Raw genomic sequence first — 16379 nt, 5'->3', positions numbered from 1 at the left:
TAGTCCTAAAGTTTAAACGTTTAAATGTTAATTGTTGGGTTAAAAGTAATTTTGAATATATAGGCCACAAATATAAAAACAAATATCGGGCTTAAAACCGGTTTGCCGGTAAATTCCGGTATTTTAGACAAAAACCGCCGGTATGATGTTCTAGCAAACCGGTCAAAAATACCGGCTTACTGTGCGAAATCCGGTTTAACCGGTTCAACCGACCGGTTTGAACTGGTTTTTAAAACACTGAAATAGACCTAGTTAGGTAAGGCGTGACACCCGTTAGACTTGGTCAACGTCCATACAACTTTAAGGCTTAATTAAGGATACTTGCATTAAACTAATTTCCTCTTTCCTTTAAAAAAATGCATGGATAATTAATCATAATGAGTCTAACATGCACAATGCATTGCATTTACGTAATTTATTTAGTTTTTTTTTTCGATCGGTGACTTTCACAGTTAAATTAATTCACTGCGCGAACACGCCGTGTAACAACTCGGTCTTTTTCATTTTAAATAACCCGACCCATTTCATGTTTTGAGAATCTTATCAGTTTAAATATTTGCATTTATCGAGAAAATTAACTATTAATATATTCTAGTTTAATTAATTATATAAAATACATTTATATTTTGACAAAAATGACCCAAACATAAACTCTTGTCTCTTATTTCATCCATTCTCAAACCCTAAGGTCTACAATGAAAACTTTGATTATAACCCATCATCAAATCTGGATAACCCGTTTTCTCCATACCCAAACCCGATATCCATACCATATTATCATGCCCGTATTCATTTGGCTTGGCTTGGACCTAAATCTTCACATCTGACATGGTAAATGAGTCATTGGACATGCTATACTTGCCTTACGCGGATTTGCCGACATATCTATTATGTTAATTGGATCAAAGCGGATCTGCGATTTATGTTATAACCGGCCGAACCTAACCCTAAATCATTATTCACATAAACGATCGTATAAATTCAATTAACCTTGCAGAATTCGTCTCACACCCATCGCCAACCATTCCCTTATTGTTAATTTAGATTTAGTTACCTGCTGATAAGGGTTACTGCTTCATGTCTTTGCCGTCCATCTTCGTCCGATTAGACATCGTTTATGCATCGATAAAGGTAATTAAGTATACTGTTTAACTCTTCTATGTTGCTGGATTCATAACCCCATTGTTAATTAAACCAACATAAACGGGATTAATTGATCTTGTTTTCTAGGGTTCTCAATCTAATTTGCGGATTTTAGCAGATCTGCATATAAGTTATTTTTTTTCTTGTTCTTTAACCATCTGAACACCTAGCTCAGTTGGTTGCTGGTGTGGATGATTGCATCAGTGAGCCGGCCAGGGCACGAGTTCGAGCCCCGGCCAGCGCATATATTTTTGTGAGCATTAAATTTTGTTAATTAATTATTGATTAAACTTTTATAGCTAATATCAATGATAAATAAACTTTGTTTTTGTAAGAACCGACATGTCTTGCTTGGCATAACTTGTCGTTAAACAACCTTATGAACCTCTGTGTATATATATTTTATATGTATAATACATGTATATATTGTTCTTCTTTAAATAAAATGGTATGACATTAATAAACATGTTAAGTATGTATTTATCACTCGTTCGTAAAAATAATTTTCGTTAAGGAATTTGAAATGCATATTCATCTAAATATGTCTATTATAAGTATTAGATTTATTTAAACATTATTATATATTATGATATATTAAGAATTTATATATGTTGTGTGGTATCTATTGAAATATTATATTACAGATTATATCTAATCAAATTATTTTTCTTAATATATATAATTAATTATATACTTATTTGGATTTTTATGATTAATTATATATTATATCAAAGGTAATTATTTGGGAACTTATAATTAATAAGACAATTAATAACAGTAACCGTAGAGTTCAATCGATCAAGCAATGACCATTCTAATCAAAACATAACTCAAATCACATCGACATCTTAATTCATTAAAGTCATGATATACATTTTATAATTAATTCATGTTATATTATTTAACTAGGAATCCTTGATGATATATCCAGAATGATTTACCTTCTCACATCACCCTCATTTGTATTTCGTTCATTTGATCAGGTGAGTAATCGCTCCCCTATTTTACTTGTTTTCAAATGTTTTGGGGACACTTGCGTACCATTTATCTTATTATTTCTCAAACGCAAACTGTGATATTTGTGCTGTGTATCAATTGAATGACTGTCTGTTACTTGTTTACTTGAATCACATTCGGAGAGGACCAACATAATCTCATTATAGTATGATCATACGACCGTCGTAGTGGCCGGAGCCCGATCGCATTGGCAATGGTTTCACCGACACTCATTACTTGCTTAAAACATTCATTGTTTATACTCACAGATAACAGTTTTGCTTATTTTTACTCTATTATTTATATCATTATATATTATCATTTTGTTTGTGTCAAAACTGGTGAATCTACTCACTCAACATGTGTTGTTGACAAATATATATATTTTGTACGCATTTGCAGGTTATAGACTAGATTGCTTATCGAACTGAAGCTCACATAGAGATGACCTTAGGATGTTAAACATAAACAAGAATAGTTGGTTTTGTATTGTAATTTTCTCTATTTTTGTTGTACTTAAATGTTCGTTGACAATTAATAAATTAATTAGATACTGTCGCTTTACAATTGCATGATAGTACCTTGCGAGCTGTGGCAATCATTTCACGCTCCGGCATTTCCGCCGTAGGTTGGGGTGTGACACGCCGCGCCCCACCACCCCACTCAGGCCAACTATGTTGACATGATCGGGATCCACACTGGCATCCGAGTTTGGCTTGGCGATCCGGTAAAACCCAGTTGGCTCACCCCGCCCGAAGGCATGACAGGTTTTAATGCTCTGGTAAAATCTGGTCGGAATCAGGATTTGAACTCGGAACATCCGGGTCATCTATCATGTTCCTGGCCATTGGGGCAAGCCCCCTCTGATTATCTATCTGAGCTTTCCAATTTTATACAACATATACGAAATATTGTGGTAAAATAAAAAAAAAAACTAGTTTAAACAATCGAATAGAATTTATGAATTTTAGATGCTTGAATTCTATTATTACAAACAACTTATGCAGTTATTGTTATAAAATATCTAATACCATATACTAGATGATTGTTCTTTCGAACGCTCATATATTTATTTGAGTTAAGTGCCATTTTAGTATTTGTAGTTTGGCAAACTACGTAATTTTAGTACATATTCTTTATTTTGTATAAATGGCTATCTCAGTTTTAAAAACTTATATTTTTAGTACTTTTTTCTAACTCCGTCTACTTTTTCCGTTAAGTCAGGGATAATTTGGTAACTTTGTTATTTTCTTTTCTTTTAAACGCTTATATCTTGTAAACCCTAAATCCACAAATCATAACATTAAAATCCAAATCCTAAATCCCCAAATATCGTAAAAATTCAAACCCTATGATGATATGGAGAAAGGGTTTGGGGATTTTAGGATTTGGATTTTGATATTATGATTTGGGGATTTAGGGTTTACAAGATATAAGCGTTTAAAAGAAAAGAAAAAAAACATGGAAAATAACAAATTTACCAAATTATCTCTGACTTAACGAAAAAATAGACGGGGTTAGAAAAAAAGTACTAAAAATGCAAATTTTTTGAAACTGATGTAGCCATTTACACAAAATAAAGAATAGTTAATAAAGTTGCGTAGTTGGCCAAACCACATGTACTAAAATAACATTACCTTTGTTTTTATAGCTTACATTTATATTATAATTAAAATGCGTATTGTCTTTGTGAGACGATTTCTACTGTAGCAACGTTTTACAACTATTAAAGAATCAGGTACAACTAATTGAAGCTTTCCGGTCATCTATGGCGACGACAGATAGTGACTATCACTCGGTCGCTTATCACAAGTCGTTATGTTGCCTGTGGTTTTCACAAATTATTCTGTTGTCGGATCTTCTATAGCGATTGTGCAGCTCTTTACTATGGTTTACGGTACCTTCAATTTCCAATTTCATGTCAGGGATAAACCCTATAGTTATCATGATTTTTTATAACCATGATAACAATTACCTTTTCTTTTGCAAAGGTCAGAAGCTATTCAACGAGGTCGTTCTTTAGAACAATCTAGAAGGTACATACCATATTTTATTTATTTATTTATCTATTTTATTTATTTATCTATTTATCAAGCAATGGTTCAATGTCTCACGCATTGCAAACAAGCTACCAAACCCAAAATGACTCATCGGCATTGGGTTGTCAGAACTCCCTGGTAATCTTCATCACCAGTCTTTGATGTATTTTTAGTTTGATTATTTACCATCTTATGATTTTGTATAATTGTGATTTGTATCTTAAGTTAAAGCTTTGATTTGTGTTTTGAATTCTAGAATTAGCTTTGCAATGAGCACCTAGGAATTCAATAAGCTGCACCTTCAGAACACAATATTCGACGTAAATCTTTAAGTTTCATTCTACTATTATTACTATTTTTTTTAATAATTATGTATACCTAATGATGGAATATTTGCTACATATTTGAATAAATGCACCTCCCAGATGGTGCTGATATTGTTGTGCAGATCTGCAACTAAGTATCTTGGTGGTCTCGATGATGTAAGCATGTCTCTTAGATAATCTAATTTTCACTAGCATTATAAATGTTTTCATTTTTCATAAATCTTTTGTGTTTTCAGATGCATGGTGGTTGCGTAGGCGGTTCCGACTGAAATACTTTTGAGGTTCGTATTGTACATCATGTTTTAGGTGGTAGTATTAAATCTTTATTGAACAACCCATGCATAATCAAGTAAAAAAAAAGCTTATTATCTTTAATTGGGTGACTGATTTGTTTTATTTTATCAATGGGATATTGAAATTGCTTGCAATATTCTGTGACGGTATTGTCTCTTGGAGCATTGTCTTGATCCTAAAACACACAGCTTAATGATGGTAGAAAGCTTGAATATGTTGATCCATCATCAATATGGAATTTAGCTTTGTTCAGGTATGTTGTGGAAAGTACATGCACATTTAATTGTTCAATAAAGTTTAGTATATTATCACCATTAAGTTTGTTAATTCTTGCTTGGTTTCAGCTTTGTAGTTGATGAGTAGGAGAATATGAAGGGCTGATTCTTTAGGCTTTGGAGGTTGTATAATAGTCATGGTTCACGTTCGTGCAAGTGTTTATCGTTTTAAAGTCACGTGTTATTTAGGTTATTTATCTTTGTAAACGTAGTAGCTGCCTAATTAAGTTTATTCAAACCGTGTCGTGAAGTGTGTATGTGCAAAATGAACTTCTAATCTAACAATGATATGGCTGCTTTATAATCGAATGCAATCGTGAACATGTCTCAAACGGGACACCGGTTCGGCCCGCAGCATTGCGCGAGTACGATTACTTGTTACAACAATAAATACATAGATTTTAATTTTTGTATTTCTTTTATCAGTATATATGTAATTATATTCAAATAGAAGTACGTCACATAAATAACTAATTATGTATAACGAATGATATATTATACATATAAATCCGACTAGCTGATGTTATACATTAAGGGCGCGTTCGTTTCACATAACGAAATGTAATTGGAATTGGAATTTGCATAGGATTTGAAATTTGAAAGAATTAGACTTGGAATCTGAACATCATAGGAATTGGAATTGGAAGAAATTGAAATCCAATTTCATTCTTGATGTGTTCGTTTAACAAATAAATTTGAATCTATCAACACAAAGGAACTAAAATGTTTATTTGTTGTTCTCGTTAAAAGAAAAACTCGAGAAAAGATTTCAATGAATTTTCTTGAATTCCTCCATATTTTGGAATGATTTGAAATTCATTTATTTGACGTAATTTGAAGGAATTGAATTCCAATTCCGATTCTAATTATTTGAACCGAACACACCAAAATAAATTTAAGAATTCCTATGAAACGAACACACAATGTCATGAGATTTTAATTCAAATTCTTTATGAATTCTCATGAATTTTGTAAAACGAACACGCACTAAAGATACGCGAGACAGTTTCTACAACAGTTAAGTAAACACCTAAAACACATCAAAGTAACATATGTATACGGTGTAGTTAACATTTAAAATCATTAATTAACCACTAAACAATCTTCTAAATTTCAAAACCCAAACCTAAGGTTCCTCAATGTCAATACCCCCACTTCATCCAATTTTTCTTTAACCAAATAAAACCACCACCCTTTCATTACATTTATTTATGATTCAATATAGTACGTTATTTAATCAAAAGATAAATTCTCAACACCATCTTTGCAATTATATACAAGCCGTTCCACAAAATAATATATTGTACAACCCAAAATCTTTTACCCTTCACCCTATTTCGGCCGACACTCACCATAAATCACAACATTTTGTTTGATTTCTTACTCAATTCAAAATCCACACTCTAGGCTAATCAAGATATTTAAAACCATCCATGCTTCATAACTATTTATATAAGGTGGCGTTTAGATAAAAACCTTCATATACCAACAAGCAAACCTACAAACTCTTTCATTATCTCCATTTCACTCGTTCTCTCCCTCTCGGTCACACCGCCCAAGCCACACCACCCAACCACCGGCCACCACACTACCATTGGTAGGCCGTCAAGATGGGTACGTACGCCACCTCCACAGTACACGACCGACACACCATCTTCACAGGTACACTGCAACATCTCCGTCTCTCCTACCACCTTCATCATCACCCGCTTACCCGACCCTGTTGATCAGTTCGTCATGTTTGTAATAGAAAACATGAATATTGTGATAAACTTACAACTAAAACATACCTGTCACAAAAGAGAGAGAAACCACCACTGATGAGAAAGATCCAGACGACATGATAGTCAGCTTGGTCGAGTTCCCTTTTAGGATGTATATTAGTGATGAGGATTAGGGTTCTTAAGAAACCGAATTATATAGAGAGAGAGAGGTCACAAATTCTTATGTGAGATTTAGGGTTATGTTGTATGATTTTAATTAGCCTCTCCATATATTTATATATACACCTAAGGGGAAACCCTTGATTAGTAAGAAAGGGTAATTTGGTCCATCAACAATTACCTAGCTAATAATAATAAGGTATAATTAATTAACTTTGATCTATTATAATATAAATGATTATGAGGGCCATACATAAATATATATATATCCATATATTTATTCTTACATTCTCCCACTTGGCCAAATAATCATATATTATGAGCATTAGATTAGTCTGCAGATTTTAACACTCATTTTAGCTTTATACTCAAACTGGAGCAGAGAAATACAGTCATTGAATTGAACATCAGCTCAAGACCCCATTAATGATACTGCAGTCCTTATTTAAAACTTAAGTAGTTATGATCAAAATATTATAAGTAAGCCCTTCAAATATTTGATTTGTATAATAATTTGTCTATATGTCATTACGTATGCAGAACATATTAAGAGACATACAAAATCAAAACTGAGGAAATTTTATTAAATAAAATGTAAATAAGTACAGTATGCAATTAAATAAGGTCTTCAGTAAATCCCATATTAGCAACATGTTCTTCAAAACTTTAGGTGGGAGACCTTTAGTCATCGGATCCGCCAGCATATTATGTGTACTAATATACTCAATACAAAGTTTATTTTCCTCAACTCGTTCACGCATGAACAAATACTTTGTATCAAGATATAAACCAGCTCTAGTCGAACTTTTACTTTTCGAGAAATTAACGACAGCTGAATTATCACAATAAAGCTTCAATGGTCTAGAAATGGAATTGACTAATTTGAGTCCAGAGATCAGATTTTTAAGCAACATTCCACAACAGGTAGCATTATAAACAGCTATATATTCTGCCATCATAGTGGAAGTAGTCGTTAACTGTTGCTTATGACTCCTCCATGAGATGGGCCCGCCTGCTAACATAAAGATATACCCCGACGTGGACTTCTTGTCATCTTTGTATCTAGCAATGTCAGAATCAGAATAACCTACCACTTCTAAATTATCACTTCTTCTATAAGTTATTTTGTAGTCTTTCGTCCTTTGAAGATATCAAAGCACCTTCTTAGCTACTTTGCAGTGTTTAAGGCCAGGATTAGTCTGATAACGGCCTAACATTCCAGAAATATAAGCAATATATGGACGAGTACAAACTTGTGCATACATAAGGCTCCCGACTACTGACGCATAAGGTATCAATCTCATTTTCTCCTTTCCATCCTCTGTTTCCGGATATTGGAAGCCCCGAAAATGTCTCCTTTAACTACTAGAGCTGCAGTTGGGTTACAATATTGCATTTGTAAAGAGTAAGGACACGATCAATGTAGGCTCTTTTGGAAGTCTTATATTTATTTGGATTTAAAGTGTAATACGTACATTACAAAAGACAGGATTATAAAATACCCGTTTTAATGCATTACTTGTTTATACAAAAAATTAGTTGTTTATGTTAAACCACCATTTATAATTAAAAGTTTAACAAAATAATCCGAACCATCAGATATGTTATGCACTTCGAGTCTCCAAGCTCCTATTTTTGATTACCTGCAAAATGTTTAGAAAATACGTCAGCAACACATGCTTGTGAATATGCTGATGCTAAAATATTTTCTTTTACTTGATTACCCCTCGAGACATAACTTAGGTCCGGCCCATCGAGGCTTAGGAATAATAAAGCTTTAAATAAAAACACAATTATAAACTCAAGTCACACACAAGACACCCCAGCAAACACCACAACGTTCGACATTACTTGTCACACCCCAACCTACGGCATAAATGCCGGGGCGCGAACTGATTGCTCACAGCTTTTCAAAGGTTACTATCACGTAACATTATTTAAATGTCAATATCTATTAATTAAATTAAGTTTTCAAATAAATCAAATACAACAAATACATAATCCATAATCATACAACGATACAACTTATATTATAAATGATCTTGATTAATTACTTTCTAACTTAAATTCTTCACTAAGTCTTCACCAACCTTCATTAAATTCCTACGATAACCTGCATATGCGTATAAAATAGAATTTTGTCAACAACACATGTTGAGTGAGCAACACACCAGTTTAAATGTACATATAGTATATATATAAAAAATAAGTATTGCAACAAGTCATATGAGAATAACAAATTAACCAAATGAGCAAGTATAACTAAGATGTCGAGAATCACAAGGCTATAAACGACTGGCATATGATCATACTAGACTGAGATTATGTTGGACCTCCCCAAATGCGGAAGCATATAAAGCAAATAAGCACATAAACAAGTAAGGTACAAGTTGTTAACACACACGACAATAGTTGCAGTTTTGAGTATAAGTATATATAAGAAATATAATTTACTCATATGACCCCAAAACGTGGAAAAAGAAGTAAAATGAGGGAATGTGGTACTCACCTGATCGGATAAACGAAATATATATGAGGATGATGAGAAAAGTAAACCCTTCGGGATATACCGTCAAGGATTTCTAGTTAAATAATATTAATAAGAATTAATTATAAATTATACAACATACTTTAATGATTTAATATTTCGATGTGATTTGAGTTATGTTTGGGATTAAGATGTTTATTAATTGATCGATTAATCTCTACGGTCATTGTTATTAATAGTCGTATTAATTATAAATTCCCCAATAATTACCCATGATATAATATTAAATACTTAAATATTTAGATAATTAAGATATAAGATATGGTTGTAATAATAAAATATATATAAATAATTAAATATATAAACTAAATAATTTAATTGAAATATACCTTTAATTATTTAAATAAATAAGTTACTAATAAATAAATAAATAGATAATTATAATAATGTGTAGATAATTAAATATAATTACTACCAAGATATTAATAAATATTTTGTTTAAATCTTTTAACAAAAATCTATTCGACACGCTTATTATTAATATATATATATATACATATATAAACAAGTTTTTAAAGACGTTCAAAGATGACGAAACGTTAATCAAAGTGTCGGGTTATAAATAAAAAGAATTTGATTTACTATTATTATTATTATTATAATATATTTATAACGCATATATATATATATATATATATGTATATGTATATATATGTATATATATGTGTGTATATATGTGTGTATATATATGTATATATATGTATATATATATATGTATATATAGGTATATATATGTGTGTAAATATATGTATATATATGTATATATATATGTATACATATATGTATACATATATACATATATATATATACATATATATATATATGTATATATATATACATATATATATGTATATATATGTATGTATATATATACGTAAACGAGAACTTTTAACAAGATTTGGACAAATGACATAACTTAATGATGTCGGTTTTCATAAGTTATTATTTATTTACAGTTAATTATTAAATTATTATTTATTGAAATTAGTTATATTAATTAACAAAAATAGCTAAAAAGAAATAAAAACTAAAACCCCTGGTGGCCGGATTCGAACCCGCGACCACGAGGTCTTAACACGCAGACCTAACCAACTGAGCTAACTGCTTGATTGATTAACAAACGAAAACAGTTTATTATATACATATGCCGATTATTAGCCCCAATTTGCTATAAACCTTAGAATAGAAATCCATAGATTCGTTGCATTTTGGTTCAATTAAACTTAGGGTTAATAAAATAGGAACAAAAACGAACTAAAACATACACTTAATTACCTTAGAAGATCAAGCAATGATGTTTAATCGTTCGTTAAGCAGCCGGCACAACGGAGGGTCAGAACATGTACACGAAGGCTGTGTTAATCAAATTATTATTGTGGGTTTGGTTCGAGAGATTGAGATGCAGGTGTACGTATGTTTAATTGTGTTATAATTAGCTACAAATGGTGTATTAATATATGAACGAAGACGATTTCGTTAGCTTTTAGAAACACGATCAAGGTATGATCTTTTACCTAATATACAAGTCGGTGTAGTTTGTTTTAACCGTATATACGATTTACAATAATCAATTCCGTGTTTAGGATGAAGATTAGGGTGCAAGTTAAACAAATGGGTCATGGTTTAAAATCTGGATACGGGTTCGGGTCCTAGCTTGGGTTTGGTTATAAAAAAAAACTAATAATAAAATTTAAATTCAGATTTTTCTTAAAGGTCCTTGTACTTTAAGTGTGGAGACATGTAGGGTTTAAACTATCGTTTAGGGTGTATAATGTATATAATTCAAAGTTTATATTTGATAATCTATTAAATATAATAAACAAAATAATAAAATAAAAACTCGATAAATATAATATTTAATTAAATTTCCAGAACGTAAATGGATTTACTCATAAACTCAGTTCTAAATATCAGAGTTAATTAAAACTTTCGCGAAACAATATAAAAATCAACCATTCATTACAGATATTCATAACTTGTCTTTTTAAAACATAATTAAAACATAGTATCAAACATCATGATAAATCTTCAGATGCCAGCCTATTCATTCAATCTTGCCATGTGTCCCGCTCAAACCAGCTGTCTCAGTCTGTTAACCTGTGTGCATACTAAAAGTCAGCTACGCTGAGTGAGTTCTAGTTAATCAGACGACATACAATACATTCACATACTTATGTATGCACCCGAAGGTGCATACCTCCATATTTACTTACATACTTACATACACATATACTTTCATTCTTTCTTTCATACTTACATACATACTTTCATTCACACATATACATTTAAAGAGCATTTCGCCCTATAACCTTCGCCGATATTATTAGGGTCGGTTCCCTGCATTCGCCGACATTGTTAGGGTCGGTTCCCTACATTCGCCGACATTATTAGGGTCGGTTCCCTGCATTCGCCGACATTATTAGGGTCGAATCCCTACATTCACTGACATCCTTAGGGTCGGTTCCCTATATTTAGCACATTGTACCATACCTGTCTTTACGTACCTTTCTTAATATTACGTGCGATATCCGAAGATCGTTCACGTACCAACATCATAACATACATACATCATTTATATATCATATATATCTATAGTCATATCTTTGGCTATCACCTGGCAGCACATGCAATATCCGAAGATCGTTCATGTACTACCATCATAACATACATACATCTTTCACTTATCATATATACACATCACTCATGCCTTTAACTATCACTTGACGGTACATGCAATATCCGAAGATCGTTCATGCATTGTCAAACAATCATCATACATAAATAATACAAGGCATACACTTACCATTTAAGGTAAGTGTATTAATTATCACATCGAGTATGCACACAGCCCCGAAAACATAACATCGAGTATGCGATTACGTTCACCGGTTATAGTTAATCCTTTCCTGAGCTGAGCACGACTAACTGTATAATCATACATATATTAAATACGGCTCTAGCTCTTCTTATTATCTACTTAATTAGTCTCACGTATCTAAGTCGGTTTTACTTCATTGGATCATTACCGATTAGTTAATCGTTACTCGTTAACCTTCAAAGGTATCTTTCATAAGTTATCAAAGTCCAAAGGTTATTGTCTAATTATCTCATTCTTTTCTAAGTCCAGGGACTGTTCTGCCATTATGTTAAACTTCTAGTTCGTTAATTATCCTTAACGAGTTGGGTAACCATAACGAACTGGTTATTAAAGGAATTGGACCTTTTAACGAACCGGTCCTTTTGACGAATTAGTTCATATAACGAATCAGTCCGCGTAACAAATTGGATCTTCTAATTCGTTATCTCCTTTAACGAGTGGTCATAGCGAATCGGAAGCTAGTTCGTTATCTCATGCTTAGCGAACTTGAACACGAACTGAGTCTAGTTCGTTATGTTAACTTTAACGAACTGCTTGGTGAATCACCCCTAATTCGTAAACTCCCCGTTAACGAATTAAGGTTAGGTCAGAGAATGTCAAGAACACTCTCTGACATTCCCTTTTACCTCGTACCATTTCCGGCGCCGTCGCCGGAAAAACGCGGATTTGCCGGAAAAAGAGTTTTGACTCGTTTTTCACCGTTTTTCGCCCCATTCGATCAAGATATGAGCTAGGGTGGTCCCTAATCTCATCTTAGGCCCAGTTTATACTTGATTTCACCCGGATCTTGTGACTTAAATGGTTTAACGGTGTCGGCTCGTCATTTCGTGACTATATGTATATGTGTATGTATATACATATATATACATACACATATACATATATATATATATACATACATACATACATACATACATACATATATATATATATATACATATATATACATACATATATATATATATACACACACGTAAACGAGAACTTTTAACGAGATTTTGACAAATGACATAACTTAATGATGTCGGTTTTCATAAGTTATTATTTATTTACAGTTAATTATTAAATTATCATTTATTGAAATTAGCTATATTAATTAACAAAAATAGCTAAAAAGAAATAAAAACTAAAACCCCTTGTGGCCGGATTCGAACCCGCGACCACCATGTCCTAACACGCAGACCTTACCAACTGAGCCAACTGCTTGATTGATTAACAAACGAAAACAGTATATTTTATACATATGCCGATTATTAGCCCCAATTTGCTATAAACCCTAGAATCGAAATCCATAGATTTGTTGCATTTTGGTTCAATTAACCTTAGGGTTAATGAAATAGGAACAAAACGAACTAAAACATACACTTAATTACCTCAGAAGATCAAGTAATGATGTTTAATCATGCGTTAAGCAGTCGACACAACGGAGGGTAGAACAGGTACACGAAGGCCGTGATAATCAAAATATTATTGTGGGTTTGGTTCGAGAGATTGAGATGCAGGAATACGTATGTTTAATTGTGTTATAATTAGCTATAAATGGTGTATTAATATATGAACCAAGACGGTTTCGTTAGCTTTTAGAAACACGATCAAGGTATGATCTTTTACCTAATATACAAGTCGGTGTAGTTTTTTTAACCGTATATACGATTTACAATAATCAATTCCGTGTTTAGGATGAAGATTAGGGTGCAAGTTAAACAAATGGGTCATGGGTTGAAATCTGGATACGGGTTCGGTTCCTAGCTTGGGTTTGGTTATAAAAAAAAAACTATTAATAAAATTTAAATTCAGATTTTTCTTAAAGGTCCTTGTACTTTAAGTGTGGAGACATGTAGGGTTTAAACTATAGTTTAGGGTGTATAATGTGTATAGTTCAAAGTTTATATTTGATAATCTATTAAATATAATAAACAAAATAATAAAATATTAACTCGATAAATATAATAATTAACTAAAATTTCCCGAAAATAAAACCGAATTGTTACATTACTTAACTACGACTCAAATATCCTATCCCCACACTCGATAGTTGTCCATTGATTAATATTATTATATTAACTCGATAAATATAATAATTAATTAAAATTTCCAAAACATAAAACGGGTCGGGTATTTGGTATAAGTAAGTTAAACGAAAATCCGAATTGTTACATTACTTAGGTACCATACGTATACACATGGTCAGTATCACTTCGACGTAACTTAGGTAGGCCCATCGTGGCAGAGGTCATGACCAAGTGTGGTGCGGTGTGCCCACCGACTTTTTACCACACATGTAACGATCCAAACAAACATACACGACAGCCTGAGGGCTAGCGATTACTTTTGTTTATAACGTTTTAGAGAAACGTAGTCCCATGTAATTCTTTTTCATTTAATTGACTCTATTTAAACAAGTTTGTAAAGTTGGGGCATATTCACCTTTCTTTTGGATCAGCTTCAATACACTGTCCGAGGGTCTTTCCCTTTCTTTGCTATCTCGCACCTATAGTACGAGTATAGCCTTTTGTTAGTCGAATATTCAATCCGGCTTAAGACCTTTAGTCTCTTTTTATAATCTTTACCTCGATTATATTTTCTTTATAAACCTTTAGCTCAAAACATTTATTTTACTTAGAAACAACCAAACGATTGATAATAAAGTGGCAGGTAAGCGAGAAACAAGCTGCGCCGCAACGATAGCAAACCCAATCCTACTAAAAACAAGCTTCAGTTCTTATGAGCCGATAAGTTACTATCCACGACTTTCTGATCTCTATTCAAAACATATTTTCTTTACTTTAAACATTTAGTTTAAAAGTATCTATTCTTTCTTTTTCTTTTATAAGTTAAAACTCTTTCTTTTAACTTATTTACTTTTCTTTTCTTTTATAAGTTAAACATCTAGTTTAACTTTTTTTACTTTTCTTTAAAACCCTACGTTTCTTCTATAAGAAACGTATACTTTCTTTTCTTTATTATATAAGATTATAATAATTATAAACTTAAATAACATGTATAATAAAGATTCATATTATAGTCATATTTCTTTCTTTTCTTTTTTTCTTTGTTATGATTTCTTTTGTTATTTATCCAGGTATCGAGTATATCCTCGACTTAGGGTTTTAAGCTTTTCATTATTATTTTATTCGGGCATTATGCCTATATTTGTTGGCATATAGAAACCCTACACAATCGAGCAGCACTTCGACGCCGCTTCGTCTCCTTGAACTTCTCGATCAACCCTTTTCCTTGGCACGCAAAACGGTACACACAAATCTTCACACTCGTCGAAACGCTTATCGAGGCGGGTCGTCGGGTCGTCTCTTGGAAGCACTTTCTTTGAGATAACGTCGTCGGTACGTGGCACGAAAATCAAGGAAACATGGGTTTATTGGCACGGATATCGAGGTAAGTTATGGCACGTTTAACGAGGCGGTTTCTAGTGAGAGAGTGAATACTTTAAAGAGAGAAAGGAGCTGTGAAAATGATGTGAGGAGTGAGAGAGTCCAAGACCTCAATTTATAGGCTGATCAGGGGTCTCATCGTGATAGGCGATGGTCCCCTTGGTCACCCGTCGCGTATCGCGACGTAGACTGATGACAAGACATATAGGCTTGCCACGTGTCTTGCCAGTCAGACAACCCATCGCGATACGTGATGGGTTTTCCTTCTCATCCATCGCGTATCGCGATGGGTCAGGAAAACAGATATTTCAATTTAAACCCTGAAGTTTAGATTTTGACATTTTTGGTCCTTTAACTTTTGAAACTTGGCATTTTTGATCCGAAACTTTCACGATGTTACATCCTCCCACCTTGGAATGAATCTCGTCTGCGAGATTCGTTCTTAGAACAAGTGGGAGTACTTTTTCTTCATTGTTTTGTTTTTAATTCTTTGTTTTCGAATCTTCGATTTGAATCGGTTGTTCTACGAATTTTAAGTTTTCATTTATTTCGAAATCTTTTAAGGGCAATGACAAAGATTCATTAACTAGACATTTGCGCAAATT

At 32.6% G+C, this 16379-nt stretch overlaps 1 long non-coding RNA gene across 2 annotated transcripts; it reads left to right on the top strand.

Moving 5' to 3' along the window:
* Positions 1-4233: 4233 nt before the first annotated feature.
* LOC143611316 (uncharacterized) lies at positions 4234-5398 on the top strand. Of its 2 annotated transcripts, XR_013149749.1 has the most exons (4): positions 4234-4341; positions 4435-4660; positions 4741-5051; positions 5143-5398. It is a non-coding gene; the product is annotated as an uncharacterized LOC143611316 (long non-coding RNA). The 2 variants fall into 2 exon arrangements; XR_013149748.1 differs by having other exon boundaries at positions 4234-4660.
* Positions 5399-16379: the final 10981 nt, after the last annotated feature.

This window comes from Bidens hawaiensis, unplaced genomic scaffold, assembly GCF_021521415.1.
Source record: "Bidens hawaiensis isolate Kalapana, Puna unplaced genomic scaffold, B.hawaiensis_p1.1 tig00030560_1, whole genome shotgun sequence".
NCBI lineage: Eukaryota > Viridiplantae > Streptophyta > Magnoliopsida > Asterales > Asteraceae > Bidens > Bidens hawaiensis.
The sequence above is the reverse complement of the archived record's forward strand: the minus strand, read 5'-3'. Positions and strand labels throughout refer to the sequence as shown.